The sequence below is a fragment of the Mauremys reevesii genome, linkage group 1 (assembly GCF_016161935.1).
Source record: "Mauremys reevesii isolate NIE-2019 linkage group 1, ASM1616193v1, whole genome shotgun sequence".
In the NCBI taxonomy this organism is placed as follows: domain Eukaryota; kingdom Metazoa; phylum Chordata; order Testudines; family Geoemydidae; genus Mauremys; species Mauremys reevesii.
This window is the reverse complement of record NC_052623.1, coordinates 174,478,761-174,496,902: the sequence shown is the minus strand read 5'-3', so window position 1 is coordinate 174,496,902 and position 18,142 is coordinate 174,478,761. Positions and strand designations below refer to the sequence as shown.

Below are 18,142 nucleotides of genomic sequence, written 5' to 3'. Positions count from 1 at the left end.
ACCCCATGGTTTTGATTCTATCATTGGCACAGGGACATATTGGTAGTGGCACATGCCTCTTCTATTCAGGGACTGTACAGAACATGAAGAAATGGAAGGAAGACAATGAGTGAGCATAAAGAAGATGATGACTGACACAGAGAAGGAGGACAATGATAACAGTGACCAAAGAAAAATCATGATGGAAGATTAAACAGAACACAGACAATTACATTATGCAACAACGTATTAAGAAGTAAAAGACAGCTGATGATGATAAAATCTGAACTAGAGGAGAATAATTATGACTGAATCAGTAAACTTGTATGAAGGCCAAGGAAAATGACAATGAGCAAACCTAAAGAGCAACCATGAAATGATGGAGGAGCCAAAAACTAAAAAATAAGGATAACAAGTTAAAAAAGAAAGACCAAGATGAAAAAAGCCAACAGGTTAATATTTATGTTTTCATTTTATTTAAAAACAAAACAAAAAACACTAATTGGTTGCATGAACATTTGAATTGTTGTAAGAGGCCATATTATACTTAAGTTTTCATTCAAAAATTATGAGCATTATTATTAATAATATTTTGTTTTGCGGTAGCATATAGGAATCTCAGTCACGGACCAAGGGCCCATTGTATAGGTGCTATATAAAGCATTGTATAGGGGCTACACAAAAACAGAACAAAAAGATGGTCCCGGCTTCAAACAATTTACAGTCTAAGTAAGCTGTAGCTTTTACCACTCATTTTCTATTGCACTGTAATATTGTGCTACAGTGCTAATTAATACACAGCTACTAATAAAAAGGAAAAGACCTTTTAATTAATCCAATGTAATTTATTCCACAAATAGGACTACTGGAGTATGTAACTGTGCAGCATGAATCACTGTGTCAGAATGAAGCCCTTGTTGAGTAGCACTGAAGAAGGGTAGTTTATTATTATTATTTCACTCATTAGCTCCTTTTTCTTCATACAAGAAGAAAAAAACCCATGTTTTAGAAAGTATTCATATGAAATCAAGAAATGTTCTGATTAACATTATTTTCTCACTTCTTTAAAACAAACACAAAGCTTCATTTTCTCTGTGCGACTCCAATGTATTGCCATTTCTATCACTATATTGCAGTGCAATGTGGTTGTCTGATGTCTGGTTTTTGTCATATGTAGTCTGCTGTAATTTGGTTTCTATGCTACGGTTTCCTTTCTGGGATTGTGCCTTCCCTCTCATAAAAATCCCCTTCTCCACTTATATTAGTATATCTGCTATCTTCTGACTTCAGGACAATATATCAGTTAAAAAAGGGGATTCTGAAATGCCTCACATCAACATCCTTTTCCTATGGAAATTTTTTTCTGGACTTTGAGTAGCATTGTGAGAGCATGACTTTTGATGTCAAAACCAGACAAATATCGTGACCTTTCAGATCTCTCATTTTTTAAATTAATTGTTCTTAGATATAACCCCTTTAAATTTTAAAATAAAATTTAAAAATGGCACTGAGGACACACTGTATAATTCTGGAAAATTGAGCCTTATGTAATGTATTGTGGCAAATTGCCGGCACTACTATGATGGGTCTCGCGCCTTCTCTTCTTGGGGGGGGTGGGGGTTCAGGGCACCATTTCTTTCCCCTGAACTGGGATATTAACTGCCCCACTAGTGTCCTGGATGAGGGGAGTGGAGAGAGAGGGACCCAGGCCCACCCTCTACTCTGGGTCCCAGCCCAGGGACCCAAGGGATAGCGGTAAACCACTTGAACTAGCGGTTCCTTCTGGGGCTACTTCCCTCTCCTGCCCTTCAGCTTGTGGGGGCTTCCTGCCCTCCCTCTGCACAAGCCAGGTGTCCCTTTACCTAGGATCTTGGTCTTCTTAGCCCACCGCAGCACTTCTCCAAACTTTCCTCTGCTTCCCGCCAAACTGCTCTCTGCTCCAACACCAATCCACTCTGCTTCAACTCCTCCCCTTGTCCAATTGAAGCAGGTTTTTTTTTTATCAGGTGACTGGCTTCAGGTGCTCCAATTGGCTTCAGGTGCTTGAATTAATCTATAGCAAACTTTCTTCCCTCTACAGGGAATAAGGCTCCCTTCTAACCCTCACTTGCTGCCCTCTGGCCATGCTGTATCACAGTATTTTATAGTTTAAGCTACTGAACGTCATGTCCTTTTTTTCTTCTTGTCTGACAAATGTGTGTTGTGTATCCATAGTGTCAGTCCTTTGAGAGCTGCTCCCATAAGCCTTGGAGGTTAGTGAACATAATTTCAAAAGTCATTATTCAAGGTTATGTTTGTTTCATTTGTTTTTGTAAATATTCCTATTGTATTTTTTCATTAGCAAACATTATTCAGCTTGTTCAACAAGAGGAAATTCTGCATTTGATTACAAAAGTTACTTTATGTATTTTTTTAAAAATGTATGAGTGGATAAACTCCTTGAGTGAAATCCTGGTTCCATTGAAGTCAATGGCAAAACTCTTATTGACTTCAGCGGGGCCGGGATTTCTCTCTTGGAGTGCAGGACGTTAACTTTTTTCCCTGTGGGACTCCATGTCACCTTCATTTTCCTTCAGACAAAGTTATGAGTCTCACCATTCCTCTGGATTGTTGGTGCTTAACTGAGGACATGCCTGATACAAGCAGCAGCACGCAAGCTTCATTTTCCTTCATCTACGAAGAGTAGAGCAGCACTCAAGTAACTAAGCTAAAGCTGAATCACTAAGCAGAAAAACCCATTTCTTAGTATTTGTAGGATGAAAGTTCCCTCCTTCTATCAATCTCTCCTTCCTCTGTCATACTCCCAGAAGGTCTTCAAGGGGAGATGGAGAACATTGTTCTCTTATTGTCTGTATACTTGGTGCCCAAAGTAATCTCTAACAGAGAGATCATCCTGCTGGAAATGCTAGCTTGTGCCAGATAATATCTCTACTGAATATAGTCTGCAAGATTCTAGAATATAGATTCTGCAAATAGACTGTTCCCCTCCTTGATGCTTTGTCTCTTGGGACCCAAAAGTTAAAACAAAAGTAAGTTAATTGAGGGAGGGGGTATACTGCCATTGGTTCTTTGAAGGATATTAGGGTCTTAATTTAAGTTCTAGATTTTACACAACCCTTTTACAGGTGTACAATGAAAGGAAGACACAGGAACACTCCCTGACACCTGCTACATTTTAGAAGTCTCTGTTCAGAGGCTGAACACAAGGACTGCACAAGGTTTGTATTGCTACCTACCCAAAAGAACAGGGGAGAAGGCAAGACATGGCCCTACATCAGCCATCAAACATGGCAGTTTGAAGAGCAGAGAAAAAGATATGCCCTCTTAAGAGGGATGTGGTTGTTCCTCTCCCTCTGGATGGAGGTTGATCCAGGAGGTATGGCCAGTACTCTCTTTTAAATCCCAAAGTAGAGAGACTTTAATTTTGGAGATCTACTGTTTCTGCTCAAATACTGTATGACCTAATGTGCTAAGTTGCCAAGGAGTACTAGCACAGGATTCAATTAACTACTATCTAGTGGGAGTTTGAGACCACACCTGAACAAGTGAAAATGCACCAGTCCACATAACTACCCATCAGGATCACATAAAATGTAATTTGAGATGTATTGGTATCCAATTGGCTTTTACAGCCTGGTTTCCATCAATTATTCCAAAACCTGCCTGAAAAAAGCCTTGTACTGTGTATTGTCCCTTCTTTGCAAACACTAGGTAACACAGAATTCCCCCTCAGGAATAGAGAGAGAGAGAGAGAGAGAGAGAGAGAGCACACATGAGAATGACCTTGTAGCCTGGTTTTGGCACTCTCCTGGGTGGCTGCAAACCCAGGACCTGACCCCCCCTGCTCTAATAGCTCATTAAAATTATTTATACAGCTTCAGCAGAAAAGACTGATAAAGCCCCATTTCAGAATATCCCATAGCCCAGCAGCTAGGGCCCACACTAGAGATGTGCCAGATCCTTCTTCAAATACCTTCTTCCCCTCAGCTGGAGGGGGGACTTTAACCATGACTTTCCCATGTCCTAGGTGAATACTCTAACCATTGGGCTAAGAGTTAGGAGGGAGGTAGTCCTCTTCTGGCCATTTTGTGTAAGCTTGCCTACAGGAGCTTTATCTAGTAAGCGAGGTCTGACCATACTTACCAGATTGGGCTCCGTAGGCAAGTTAGTCAGATAAATGTCTTCCTCCCCCTTGTTCATTCATCACACTGGGACTTAGGTGTCTAGATGCCTGATAATGGGACTGCAGTGCACATGGTCAGAGGGAGAAACATAAGTACTTAGGGAACTCTTTAACAATATGAGCTGAGCAAATGTAAGCACCTATAGCATTCAAGGGCAGCTGAGTGGGATTTTGTGAATCCCAGTGGGGCCTGATTCTAGGATTTAGGTACCAAACATGGTGTATGTCACTTAAGTCCTTTTGTGAATCTAGCCCAATGATCCTTTCTCTTTCCACTCACCTCCTTCCTATCCTTGGCAGAAATGGTATTTACAGAGTACAAAACTTCCTCATGCCAACACTGCTGCCATTTGGATTCCCTGTGAACTATTTATGCTGCTGGGTCATTCTAGTGATATGACCTGGACCCATCTGGCAGTAAAGAATATGGTCTAAGCAATAGGAATCAAAGAATTAACTCTCAGAACCCCATGAAAAGCCACAATTTTCTTGACCAAAGTCCCCTCACGGGATGTTCCAATCTGAAAGAGAGTATTTTCCTCCCCATTTCTCACGAATAGATTTGTCAATATAGAGGTTTGATGGACAAAACAACAAAGTTGCTTGTCAAAGTATTATTACCTTTTATATCTGTGCTTTAAACAAATTTGAATATTAACAACATTTAATGAGGATGAAATGGCAAGATTTGTTATGTTTACGGTGTCCCATTTTATAGAGTGATGAAAAAATCCTTCTAGATGATATTCTTTCTGCCCATTTCAAAAGAGGATATGGGAAAACAAGGTGAGAAAGATGGGGTTTCAGTTTGTTGAGGATTACAATACATATGTTTGCTTAGGCATGAGCCCACATATTTATAAAGGATTTACTCTAGCTAAAGATCATAGAGGTCAGATTGAAAGCTTCTAAGGATTTTGTTTTTGTGTAAGAAGATTGATTAGCTGAATTTACCTATCCGCATCCATATATCTGTTCTCAATGTGTTTTTTCCCCTCAAGAAATATTTTCAGTTTCTATTCCCAAGAATATAAATTATAATAATTATTTGGATTTTCCACTCCTTAACTATATATGGGTCCTGGGAGGTTTTGCACATCTTATTGAAATGAATTCCATCTCAGGCTGGCAGTCTGTTCACCCTTCTGCTCCTCTTCCTTACTGTCATCCTTCTAGGAAGAAATCTTTAAACTGTCCTTTAAGCAACTTTTAAAAATAGAAAGGTTCTTGAAAAAAAACCCACTGTAAAATGAAGGCAATGATACATATCTTCCTTGTAAAGCACTGGAGATCTTCAAGTAGAAATTGCTATTAAAAGCTAAGCACTATAAGAATAAGAATGCCTTTCATGCAAAACAGTAATCAAATCTAAAGAAGATGAGAGAGAATAGTGACAAACACAAACTTCAGTTATCAGTTTATAATCTTAACTAATTGCCTGGTAATAAGCAAAACAAACATTCAAGTGAAATCAGGCAGAGAGAAAGGTTCTGACCTTTATTGTTCTTCAGTGTCCAGATAGTCCTTGTTCAATTTCTGTATTAGGTTAGAGACTTTCATTTTTTATTGCAAAATATTTTAGACTTTACCAAAATAATAAAATATTTATTTAAACTTCCCCTTAAGTAACTTCCATTAAAGCTAAGACATAACCTTGGACTCCTGTTGAGAAAGACATAACTGTTACATTTCTTCACTTTTCAGTAAATATCAATTCATAACTAGTCATTAACAATATCCATAATAGAGCTTTTACTTGGAACACAAAATACATTTTCTATTTAAAGAACAACATTAATCTTTTTCTTCCCTACTCAGTTCAGTTATTTTTCAAAAACTGAACTTGTACCTACTATACCATGTACTGTATATATTAACAGATTCTTTTTCACATCTTCTGTAGATGGACTCATTGCTTACTATGGCCTGGTCTACATCTAACATTTAGGTCAGCCTAGCTACATCACTTTCGGCCGTGAAAAATTTTGCACTCTGTGTGATGTGGTTAGGTTAACCTAACCCCCACTGAAGATCCAACTTGGAGAGGTGGATTACCTACAATGATCAGGGAAAAAATTTTTTTTGTCAGCGTAGGAAGTGTCTATACTTCAGCACAACTGCAGTGCCGTAGTTATGTTGCTGTAGCCACTGTAGTATAGACATACCCCATTTTAGAAGAACATGCCTAGAATAGAGCAAACAAAGAATGGATCAAAAGATCCCTATTGAAGAAAATGAATCTGGGAAAGGAAACATGATTCTATAGAATCTGTATAAAGTACTACAGAATCTATATCTACACTGCAATTAAAAACTGGTGGCTGACCTGTGCCAGCTGAATCATGCTCACAGGGCTTGCTGGGCTATTTAATTGTCGTGTAGACTTTTGGGATCAGGCTGGAGCTTGAGTTCAGGGACAGTCCGTTAGGGGAGGGCCCCAGAGCTCTGCCTTCAGCCCAAACCCAAATGTCTACACCAGATTTAAACAGCTCATTAGCCTGAGTCCCTTAGCCTGAATCAACTAGCACAGGACAGCTGTGGGTGTTTAATTGCAGTGTAGACATACCCTTAGGGCTGGTTCGCCTCTCATTTACACTGATGTAAATCAGGAGCAACTGTAAGAAGAAAACCAAACCCTAAGACCCTCATTCAGCACTGCATTATTCCAGTGCTGGATCACATTTAAATTCCTGTTTAGTTTCTTATCCTTCAGAGAAAACCATGTGGATGGAGGGGTCCACCAATGCCTTTGTCTGGCTATACCGAAAGAAGGACAGGGGACACTTGATATGGCTATTAATCAGCCCACAGATGTCTGGGACTACCCGGCAGATAAAGTGTACAGTGCAGGCAAATCCATGTTTATTAAAATCATTACCCAGGGCTTCTTCCAGACCCCCTTCATTTTCCATGTAGGTCCCCCAGCCAACCCATGGCTTGGACCTTACCATCCACCCCCCTCATAGGAGGGTTAAGGTGGGCTATAAGGGTGGGGGGGAGGAGGAGGCAAGTTGGCTCCCTGCCGTACCAACCTCCCTCCCCCTTTCGGTTCCTTTATCCAGCACCTTCTTTTAAGTCATTTACCAGAGCATTTATCTAGTCACTGGATGCCTTCTGTGCTGCGTGGAGAAAGGGCTACCAATGCCCAGGGGTTGCTCCTTTATAGCCTTCTGACCTCACATTCCTGGGGGTTGAGTCAGCGCCACAAAGCTGACCACTGCTCACCTTTTGCAGCAGTTTCTGATCTTGTTCCCTGCCCCTCTCCCACACCCCATAAAGCACTGCTGCCTTCCTTTGGCAAGCCCAGACAATGTTCCCTCCACTTCAGGTGCACTGCAGTTATTCTTTTTGCAGGACTGGAAACCTAGATCTTGTAAGCATTGTTCCTCCACAGACATTGCTCCAATGTCCATTCTCAGAGATTTTATAGACATTTTCAGAAGGCTTTTTTCTATGGAAACTGCTCCCTCTAATGTTTGTAATAAATTCACATAAGATTACAATAGAAGGAATTTAACATAGTTTATAGACAATCTGTAAATTTGTTTCCTATTACACTGTTATTATTCTTTGGCTACTTTACATACTAGATACAATATAAAATAGTTATAGTCACTATATTGCACTGTTTTTCCTCATATTGTGTCTAATGGATAACTGTAAACAGAAGTTACTCTTTACCCAGACAGTTTCTTCGTGGTTCAGAATAGGATGGTGAAAGAGGTGCTGAAACAGCTGGCAATATAGATTCTTTGGTGCATTTAGGTGTTACACAGATAATAATCACTGTCTATCTTTAACTCCAGTCAATTCACTGGAGTTCCAAGATATTTACTGACATATGCAGAACATTGCTGTTCCTTCATCTCTTATGGAAGTGTTTTTATAACCTTCAGTTAATAAAAATTGTATCAAAATTTTCTTTAAGTCAAGAAACAGTCTATTGCCACTTTTTAAAAAGCATTTTCTTAAAAATAAAATCTCTATTTACTTAATAAATCTCCAACTGTTTACATTTGTTCAGAGGCAGTAAAGAATATCACCCCATTCACAACTGTGCATGATCGGAAGCTTTAAAAAGAAAGGACAGCAAGTAATATTACTTTACCTCAGGGCATGCTGGAGAGACTATCCACTTATGTGATGTAGGTTGATGCTTGCCTTGTATCAGGGTAGAGTGTATTGCAGGGGGAAGAGATCTTTGTTGGTGGGGGAGAGAGGAGGATGATTCCTGGTGACGGGTGGGGTTAGTTGTCAGCTGCTATCTTCAGTATTTGTCCTTTGTAGCTTGTGTTAGAGGTGCCTAGAATGTGAAAATAATGCCTTTTTTGTTAATCTTTTATAAATCTAATTAAATATATCAAGTAAATTCATTCACAACCTTATTCAGAAAGGTAATTTTACAGATGTAACAGCATAGTATTCTTGTACGTGACTTCAGTGCACTAGATGGCTTTGAAATGGCAGAAAAGCACAAACTTGCTCACAATCATATGGAGGTAGCTCACACCCACGCTCCACCCTTTGTCTCATCTCTCCTTACTTTCTGTGCATCTATAGTTATAATCATGATTTTGAAGTGTTTTGACTGTTAGACATTAATGATAAACCACAGCATAAGAGAGAAATTATATTCAAATAAGAAGAATCAGACTTTGAGAAGTGTGGGCCCAGAACAAAATTGAAAATCTGTACATAACTGAGTTTTAGAGACTATAGAATCTGAATCTGCAGATGAATTTTGACTTGGCACCTATCCCTACAATGGGTCGGATTAAAGTTCTAAAACACTTCCAAACTTTTGGGTGTTCAAGATTTGGATCCTGGTCTAATCTTGGCAGCTCGGATCCATCACAAATCAAATTGTGATGAACATTTATATTGTGGTACAGACGAGTGATCTTGTTTTGCCTAATTTCAAACTCAAACATCATGGATTTGAATGTTCAGTTTAAAATCTGGTATTAGTAGGGACTGTGGAAAGTTTTCAGAGAGGTGCACTGTGCAGGGGGAAAAGAAGAGTGAAAACACAGTGTGCAAAATCCAGACCTAAATTCACCACTGGTTTAAGTGGACCACTCTATTGACAACATTCAATCAGTGTGCAAAACAAGGGTAACTTACCTGCCAAGATGTGGGTATGCTGGGGAGCTGCTTTAAATTCTCTTTCATGTTAGTTGCTTAAAAATGACCTTCAAATGCTTTTTAAAATTTGTTTTTGTTCTTTTTCTGGATTTTTTCCCTTGTATTTTACTTTAGAAATATCAGTTAAGAGAAGTGGTATGTACATGCCTGAGAGATGGTCAGTGACCAAGGTGGAGAATAAGATGTGTATGAGACAGTGTTAAATTACAGTTGCATCCAAGGTATGCTAGTTGTATCTTTACAAACTTCAAAAGGAAGAATGCAGCAAACTCCTTACATTGAGCAGGGGAGCGTGTTTGGTGTCACATACACATAACATGCAATCTATTTGATCAAACATATAGGAAATAATGGATCTTTGGCAAGGTAAATTGCATTTAAGAGAGAAATTTAACATATGGCTTAATCTAAAGGAATATTCCTAAATCAGATGCTTGCACCTGCAGATTCAGTAACTGGTAGTATTTTATTTTCATGTCTACTTTTTCAAATAATTATTTACTCTGGGTTGCCCACTTACAACAATCACTCTTTTGAGAAGAATTGTGAATAAGAATATGCAGTTCCAATATTAGTATCATAAAACAGTTTAAAATATATTTTAATGCTGATTTCCCTAGGGGCTACCTCCATTGTCATTCAAAGATTATTCATCCAGTGCTGTAATTTCGCATCTTAACTATTGTAGATAGTTTGCAAAACACTTAGGGACCAGTTTTGACATGCATCAGATGAATGTATGGCTAATGCCGGAAAATATAAGTCAATGTGAGATCATTTTTCAGCAAGACAAATTACTGCTTCTTCACAGAATTTAAATGGGGCTGATTTATGGAGTAGAGCATGATGACACTTAGAAAGAACAATTGCAATACAGCCTAATGTTGTTAAGTTGCAATAGCTCCTTATATCAAGTTACTGTACATCAAACCATGTCAGATTCTAAGACAAACTATTCCAGATTCCCACAAAATGAAAGAAATTTTTATATAAAAAATACATTCTAAGGTAGGTGGATGAAAGATAAATATACTATAGCATTCAAACGAGGACTGACTGAATATTATCTGTGAGAAAAAAGTGGATTCAGAACTGTCTTCTCATGTTCAAAGGAAGAGTATAAATTCTTTAAAAACCGCTATAGTTTAAACTGAGTGTGTTTTATTTAAATAATAAACAATACATGAAACAGTCTAATTTAACACTGAAGAAGGTGGGCTTCAACTGTAGTCACAGTAATAATACAGCGACAAAGAGTGCCACAGGACCCTTTTTGTCGCTTTTTACTGATCCAGACTAACACGGCCACCCCTCGAGTAATAATACAGTTAATTTCAACACTCACTAATGAGACAGTTGGACAAAAATAACTCTAAGAGACTTTGTAAACCTAGAAGTTTTAACTGTTGGAATACAATTCTCATGGTTAACAATTTGCACTTTGGTGCCATTCATACAATATACAATAGTTTATTTTATCAGCAAAGACCTACTAATGTGACTCTAATGAACACTAGACATGCATTACACTTAGTCCTGAAATGTTACTATATGATAATAGGAAAAAATAGTTTTCCATAATAGTTGGTATATAGATAGATAAATAACAGCATCAGAAGACCTTATGATAGGAGAGCCTGATTCTGCATCTTTTATTTGCAAGAGGAATCCTTACCTATATGAAAAGTCCCACTGAAGGCAAGAGGCTAGTTATAAAATAGAAGCTCAGAGTTATGGACACCTCGGGAATGGAGGTGGACCATAACTGTTCAGAGTTATGAACATTTCAGAAAGTGCAGTTTGAACTCCAGATCCAGCAGCTGTCACTCCCGGCCAGGTTTCAGCAGCAAGTGTGTGTGTGTGTGTGTGTGTGTGTGTGTGTGTGTGTGTGTGTGTGTGTCTGTGTGTGTGTGTGTGTGTGTGTGTGTGTGTGTAAACAGTATGTGTCCCTGCTCTGCTGGCTCCGGCTGCATTGGGCTGGCAGCCCCAGTGTTTTGCTGTAAGTAGGGGTAGGATAGGAACAGGCAGCCCAGACGTGCCTACCTTTAAGATATCATACAGGCTCAGTACAATAATTGTGTTTTTTTCCCCTGGTCTCTGCTGCTGCCTGATTGGTTACTTCCAGTTTCACATGGTGTCCTGTTGACTGGTCGGTCTATAGCTCTGGTGTTTGTATCTTTGAGGTTCTACTGTATGAATAAGGAGTAGATCTGGTTGGGAATTTTCTGACAAAATGAGGTTTCATCAAGAAAATATCCGTTTGTGAAACCTAGAACATTTCACATAATGTATTGGGTTTGACAAACTTTCACTGAACCATAGTCAGGGTCCCATCAGAAATGTTGCTCTGATAATTTTCTGCCAGTTCACCCAGTGGGCTGGTGGGGAGCCTGGACTTCCAAGGTCAGCAGGTCTAGGGCAGTGCTAGCATGTAGCTTGCCCTGGGAATAGCGACCCTGTGGCTTCCAGGGTCCCTGCTTCTGGGTGAGCCTCCCACTGTGGACTGCTATTCACTGATGACCAGCACTGAAACTAACTAGAATCATGACAATTTCACTCAGAAGTCACTAGGGTCCCAGAAACTATATTTAATGTTGGATTTCCAATTTTCTTTGTTTTTAATTCCTGGTTTTGTTCCATATCTGAATGAAATCAAATTTTGAAATGTCAAAGTGATAGAGACAGGTGCTCGGAAGGCCTCCGCTCTTAAGGGAGTGTTGGTAGGGGGACCCAGGCCCTCCCTGGACTTGCTTAATCCCCTTGGCTTTGTTTGGACTACCCCAGCAGGGGAATTCACCAGGACTGAGCTGTCCCAGGAGGGTGGGCCATACCGTAGGAGGAGGCAGCTGCACAAAAGAGGAAGAGAACTACCATGTTATACGTAGCCACCAGCATGTGCCTTGTGGTGAGTGGGCACCATTTAACCATACAGTGACGGGGGGAGAGGGCAGGGAGATAGGAAATGGTCCAGGGAGGGCAGCCTTAGGCAGCCCTGGCTGTCAAATCACTGAGAGCCATCAGAGGGCCCTGGATTGGAGCCCAATGGACTGGGGCAGCTCAGGCTTTCCTACCAACCACCCCCCTGCAAGTCATGGACCTAAGACTCAATCACCAGGTGATTTTACCCTACCAACCAACACCCTGAACAAGGACCTTCATACAGTCATATTGCATCTTTTTATGCTGAAATACACCACCACATTCTGGGGGTTTTTTATATACAAGCAAGCAACTGTGGACTGCCCAACTCTGCTACATTCCCTCCAGAACTGACATCTCTTAGACTGCTATAAAAAGGCAGATTTGCTAAGATATAGCAGACAAGCCATGCTCAGTGAACACATATTAAAAACACATGTCATCTACATGGGGCTACCACAAGGCAGCAAGGGTACACTGGGGTCTGGAAAACTATTTCAGCCTTGGGGTTAAGTAGTTTCTGCAGAGCAGCTCTGTAATCTGGGTGGAAAAAATATCTTCCACTAGCTCCTCATAGTATCAGGGGGGTAGCCGTGTTAGTCTGGATCTGTAAAAGCAGCAAAGAATCCTGTGGCACCTTATACACTAACAGACGTTTTTTAGCATGAGCTTTCGTGGGTGAATACCCACTTCATCGGATGCAAGTGGGTATTCACCCACGAAAGCTCATGCTAAAAAACATCTGTTAGTCTATAAGGTGCCACAGGATTCTTTGCTACTTTTATAGCTCCTCATAAAGACACTCGGAACCCTGCCTGATATTGTGAGCAGTCTGGGTTGCCACCCCAGACAGTAGAGCATTTTCAAGGCATCATTATTCTTTATTATCATATAGTGAAACAGAAGTATAACAAAATGTACCCGAGTAATGGTAGTAGTAAGATTTGTTGGGAATTGTTGGCGTGTTGGTGGACTGGGCTTAATCGGATTACTCTGATTATAAGTCTTTTTAATTTATGTCAAAATCACTGAGAATGTCAAAGGTGCCTTTGTGTGTGTGTGTTGTTTTTAAAATAAAAACTAAACATATTTTAGTATCTCTGCTCAAAATTATCTCTAGTTAGTAATTCTGTATTGAAATTAACTTAATTAGCTCTCCTTTATGTAATCAATTTTGATAATTAGATATGAAATTGTTATTCTACTCTGTCTGAAGCATTTAAAGAATTACTTTTAGTCCTTACAAAGCTTTATATAACAATGTGGATAGCATTTCCTCTAATAAAACATTTCTATGAAAAATCAATACTCAGATCATCAAATTCGCCTTTGCCTTCTTTAGTAAATTTTAATTTACAAGCAATACATGTTTATTTATATTCTTAATTTTTAATATACTGGACTGTCATTTAATATAAGTAATTTTAGTTAGTTATTTAATTACATGCATCTCTTCCCTCAACTGCACAAGAAAATACCTTAATAATTAGAGTCTGTATAGTGCTATGGGCATATAAAGCACTATATATATATATATATATATATATATATATATATATATATATATATATATATATATTCACAAACTCTCTGGTGGATTCTAGCTAGTTACTTCTAGCTTATTCAGCTTAAGACTCTGTGTATCATTCTTGGGAAAATAAGTCAAAACAACCTTTCTGGGCTTCAGCTAAATTCTGGTGTTTCTAGATTTAACTAACTTCAACTTCTCAACATTAAAACTGCTCTCTCAATAGTTCTTAACTAATCTTAAACACATTCAATTAGTACAATAAAATTAGGGAGAGCAATGGGCCAACCCTAGGCAGTCATCCTGGGAAATACGGGGTCACAAACCCCCTTCCCACTCCCTACCTCTTGGCTGCAAGGCATGTTGGGGAGAGCATGTGTGCCTGCAGATGTATGCCTAATACTCTTTTCCCCTATACAAATGGGCAGGGGATGGGGATAGAAAGATAGGGAATAGATGGGAATTTGGTTCCATTCCCAACATGCCAGCCAGCAGAGCTGAGCTGACATAGGGCAGTACAATAGTGATCTGAAATAATTCAAAGTCAACAGAGAAGTAGTTGTGACACCTCAAACACTTATTCTCCTGGGGCTAGCATAGCAACAGAGAGCTCATTATACAGAGCTAGCAGTAAAGGTACAATATAGCCCATTTTATAAGATTTACTCTTCAAGGTATTGCATTATCTTACCTTTGAAATCCAGAACATTATATAATGCCTGACTCATTATTAATATGCACATTTTCATATATTTTAAAGAAGGAACCATTATGATCACCTAGTCTGAAATCTTGCATAAAACACGCCATAGAATTTCCACATTTTTTTCCATCAAGCCCTTAACTTCTGGTGGATCCAGAGCATGTATTTTAGAAAGACATCCAATCTTGAGTTAAAGACTTCAAGCAACAGAAAAATCCACCACATCCCTAGGTAATTTATACCATGGTAATTATCTTAACTGTTTTGAGTCTTATTCATACAAAACCTAATTTATAGTAGGAAAACACAACAGTGCAAGTTACTTACACTTACACAGATACACACACTATCCCCATCTATCTGCAAATGCACAGAATAGTTACTTCCAGTTCAGACATGCTGCTAGCACAGTTGCTACAGGGAGAAAGCTATTGGGATTGTGCTTGTATTTTTGAATATTGAATAGAGCTGATGTTGATGAGCACCTCACAGTTTTTCAAACAAATTTGGAAAATTTCCCAGACTCTACACATGTGGAATAAAAACCCCTTTATGGATCAGTGAGAACAATTCATCCAGCTGGGGATGTCTCCATCCGCAAGTGATTTTTCACAATTCTTTGCTGATTTGAGCCAAATACACACACACACACACACATATCAAGGGCACTGAGCCATCCAATTTTCAAAAGCTAATTGAGTGCAAAAACCAGATCCATGGCATTGATGGTATCAAAGTCAGGTGAGATCTAATCCTTAGAGATGCTGAATGCATGGAACTCAAGGATCAGTCCTACAAACTCCTATGATTTTCTAATGATTGGCAGCTGCCCTTTTCTAGCACAAATGGATGAAAATGTGTGCTTTCCTTTAATTATTGCTTTTTTTTGGCCTTGAAAACAGAGTTATAGAGTTAAGATCAACACAAAGTCAAAACTCTGTACTTTGGATAGCACATAATTCTCATTATATATGATGTCAACTGCCTTTTTAAGAAAGATCAATGAAAACTGCTGCAGTAATGAAACCATAAATCCATCTGAACATGTTTTTTCACTTAGAACACAATTAATTTATTGGTATTACTATGCAAAGACATGAATCCTGATTCCTTCAAACCTGGAACTTTAATTTTAGCAATAAATTTCCTGTTTCTGGGGATTGACCTTTTTATGGTAGTTCTGAAAATTTGTGGAAACAAGTATTATAGGAAATATCATATTCAACCAACAAAACACACACTTAGTATGGATCAGAACTATGTTATTGGATATTTGTCTGGATAAAATTAAAGTATTAAACAGGTCATTCATCTGAATATATATGATAGGTTTTTAAATGTTTCTTTTTTGGATTATACACCTATTTGTTTCAATAATTTAATCCACCAATCTCTCACAGCAGATGTTTATATTTGAGGTGAAAAATACTTCATGAAGTCTACATACTTCTATTTATTTCAAAATTTTAAATGAGAATGCCTTAAAATGTAATAAGATATTTTGAACTTTTTTTGGTCAAATTTCCTAGATTTTTTTCTTTGCCTATATGCTCCATCTGAGTATAGGCATGTTATTACTCTTTTTGGAGTCTCTAGAAAAGGTGATAAGTAGGCCAAAGAGATCAATATCTACTGATATAGATCACTCACCCAAAAATGTAAATATTGCTAGTTCTACAGCTGGTTGGAAAATATTGCATTTCAAAATTTTAGATGAAAAAAAGGACATTTTCCAAGAAAAAATTTCACAAAAAATGTGGAACATTGTTGTATCCCTGATTCTTGCTATGCACTCAAGGACTCACATAGATAATCTTATATCATCTGTCTTGTAGAAAGCTGCGTTTCTTTAATATGCTAGTTTAGGTCAGGGTTGTAGAGCTTTTAATTTGGAAGATTGTGTTAATTTTTGAGTTTCCTAACACAAATCTCTCCTGCTCAATGAAGGTGATATTTTGATGCAATGCCCTGCTGTTCATAACTTTTACTCATAACTTACCACCTTTGTGGTTTGATTAATATTTACTTGTTATATAAAGGAGTGAAAAGGGGTATTCTCTTCAGAATGTTCTAAACTATTTAGCAGAATGAGCCTGATAGACCAAAAATAATATACTCCTATGCTATTTCTAAAGTAATTTTACTTGGTTGGAATTCACACCATCTTAGTCTGCTTTGAGATCAGTGGGAAGGTATTTCCATGATGAAATTTCTGTGGGTATCAAGGAAAATCCTTCACTGATGCCAGTGGTTGACAGGTCTGACCAAAATTATGATTCTCAACCTGACTTATTGGCCATCTGGCATTTACTTTGAGTGCATCTTCAGCACTGGAAGCATTATTACAGAAAAAAAGACTGCTTAGTGCAGATAGTGCTGAATGTCTCATTTACAACAGTGAGTCTGAATGATGTTGACAGATTATACTCTCTAAAATGTAACTTGCAAGACAGTCACTATGACTAAATCTACTTGCAGTGGGTGGACCAATCTTTCTGGGGCTTCCATGGCTGACTCCTCTTTCCCTGGCTAGCTAACAGTTAAAAACTGAAACACTTGTGTGCAGTTATGTATGTTTTACTAATAATCAGTGATCCAGATGCAAAATAAAAGTCTCTTATTTTGGCATGGTTTGGAAACAGGATCCAGCTGAGACAGAAAAAAATAGTTCATACACAATTCTTCTTCACATTAAATAAATGGACCTAAATGCTGATGAGACTGAACCGTCTGTACCCAGGCTACCTAAATTAAGTGCTAGTCCATCACAAGAAACAGCTCCTGTTCACACACCACTTAATTTATCAGAAATAGCTTTACATTGATGATGCTTGTGTAATCTAAAAGAAATCAAAACACAGGTGTTGGAACTTTGGATAAGACATCTGCCACTACAGACCTCTTCTTCCTAAATCAAGAACTATTTTGTTTTTTATTTAAGCCCCTTTCTGCACTTTTTCCAGTTACAATGAGAAAGACAGGAGAAAAGAATGCAGTATCAGATTTTCTTTTCCTCCTCATTCTCATACTGCCTTAGCTCAGTTCTAACTCTGCTGCTTTGCTCTTGTCTTTGACAATATATTTCCCATATCTGCACATGCTTCATACCAGCACACTCCTCCTCTCATTCTTCCCAAATATATTGATCTATCTGTTGCAGTGTCCTTCTGCCAATTTCCCCCCAACTTTTGCATCCTTCCCTTCTTCTTTTCTTCTCTTCTCTCTAGAATTACCAATTCATCTCTAAGAAATGTACCTTGATCAATGATCTTTCATTTCATGTGCTGTCCCCCATCTTCCGTTGAAGCCTGGCTCTCTCCTGATGAATATATTATGTGATGGAGCAAGGCCAGATGGCTACAGGAAAGTACTGAGGAGCAGGTATGTTAGCTCCAGGCTAAGCAAATCCCTAGTACCATGGGAACCAAAATGGCAGTTGCTCCAGGCTAATCAAGGCACCTGGGGCCAATTAAGAACTTTCTAGAAGGCACCGGAGAGAGCTACATTGATTGGAGCACCTGCAGCCAATCAGGACAGGCTAATCAAGGCACCTGGTATAAAAAGGGGAGCTCATGCCAGTCTAGGGAGGAGGAGCCAGAGGAAAGAAGTGCACATGAGGAGCTGGGAGCAAGAGACACAAGGAACTAAGAACTGAGAGGGGGTATTACTGGAGGATTGAGGAAAA

At 38.8% G+C, this 18,142-nt stretch overlaps 1 long non-coding RNA gene across 4 annotated transcripts in view; it reads right to left on the bottom strand.

Annotated features, from left to right (window-relative positions):
- LOC120380387 overlaps nucleotides 1-17,861 on the bottom strand; it is a 66,394-nt gene extending 48,533 nt beyond the window's left edge. For 3 of the 4 annotated variants that reach the window (XR_005587750.1, XR_005587748.1, XR_005587752.1), the window contains exons 1-3: nucleotides 17,714-17,861; nucleotides 8,271-8,465; nucleotides 5,658-5,824 (exon numbers count right to left, since the gene is read on the bottom strand). This is a non-coding gene — a long non-coding RNA (uncharacterized LOC120380387). The remainder of the gene's footprint in view (nucleotides 1-5,657; nucleotides 5,825-8,270; nucleotides 8,466-17,713) is intronic. The other variant, XR_005587749.1, reaches the window with a different exon arrangement.
- Between the last annotated feature and the right edge of the window lie 281 nt (nucleotides 17,862-18,142).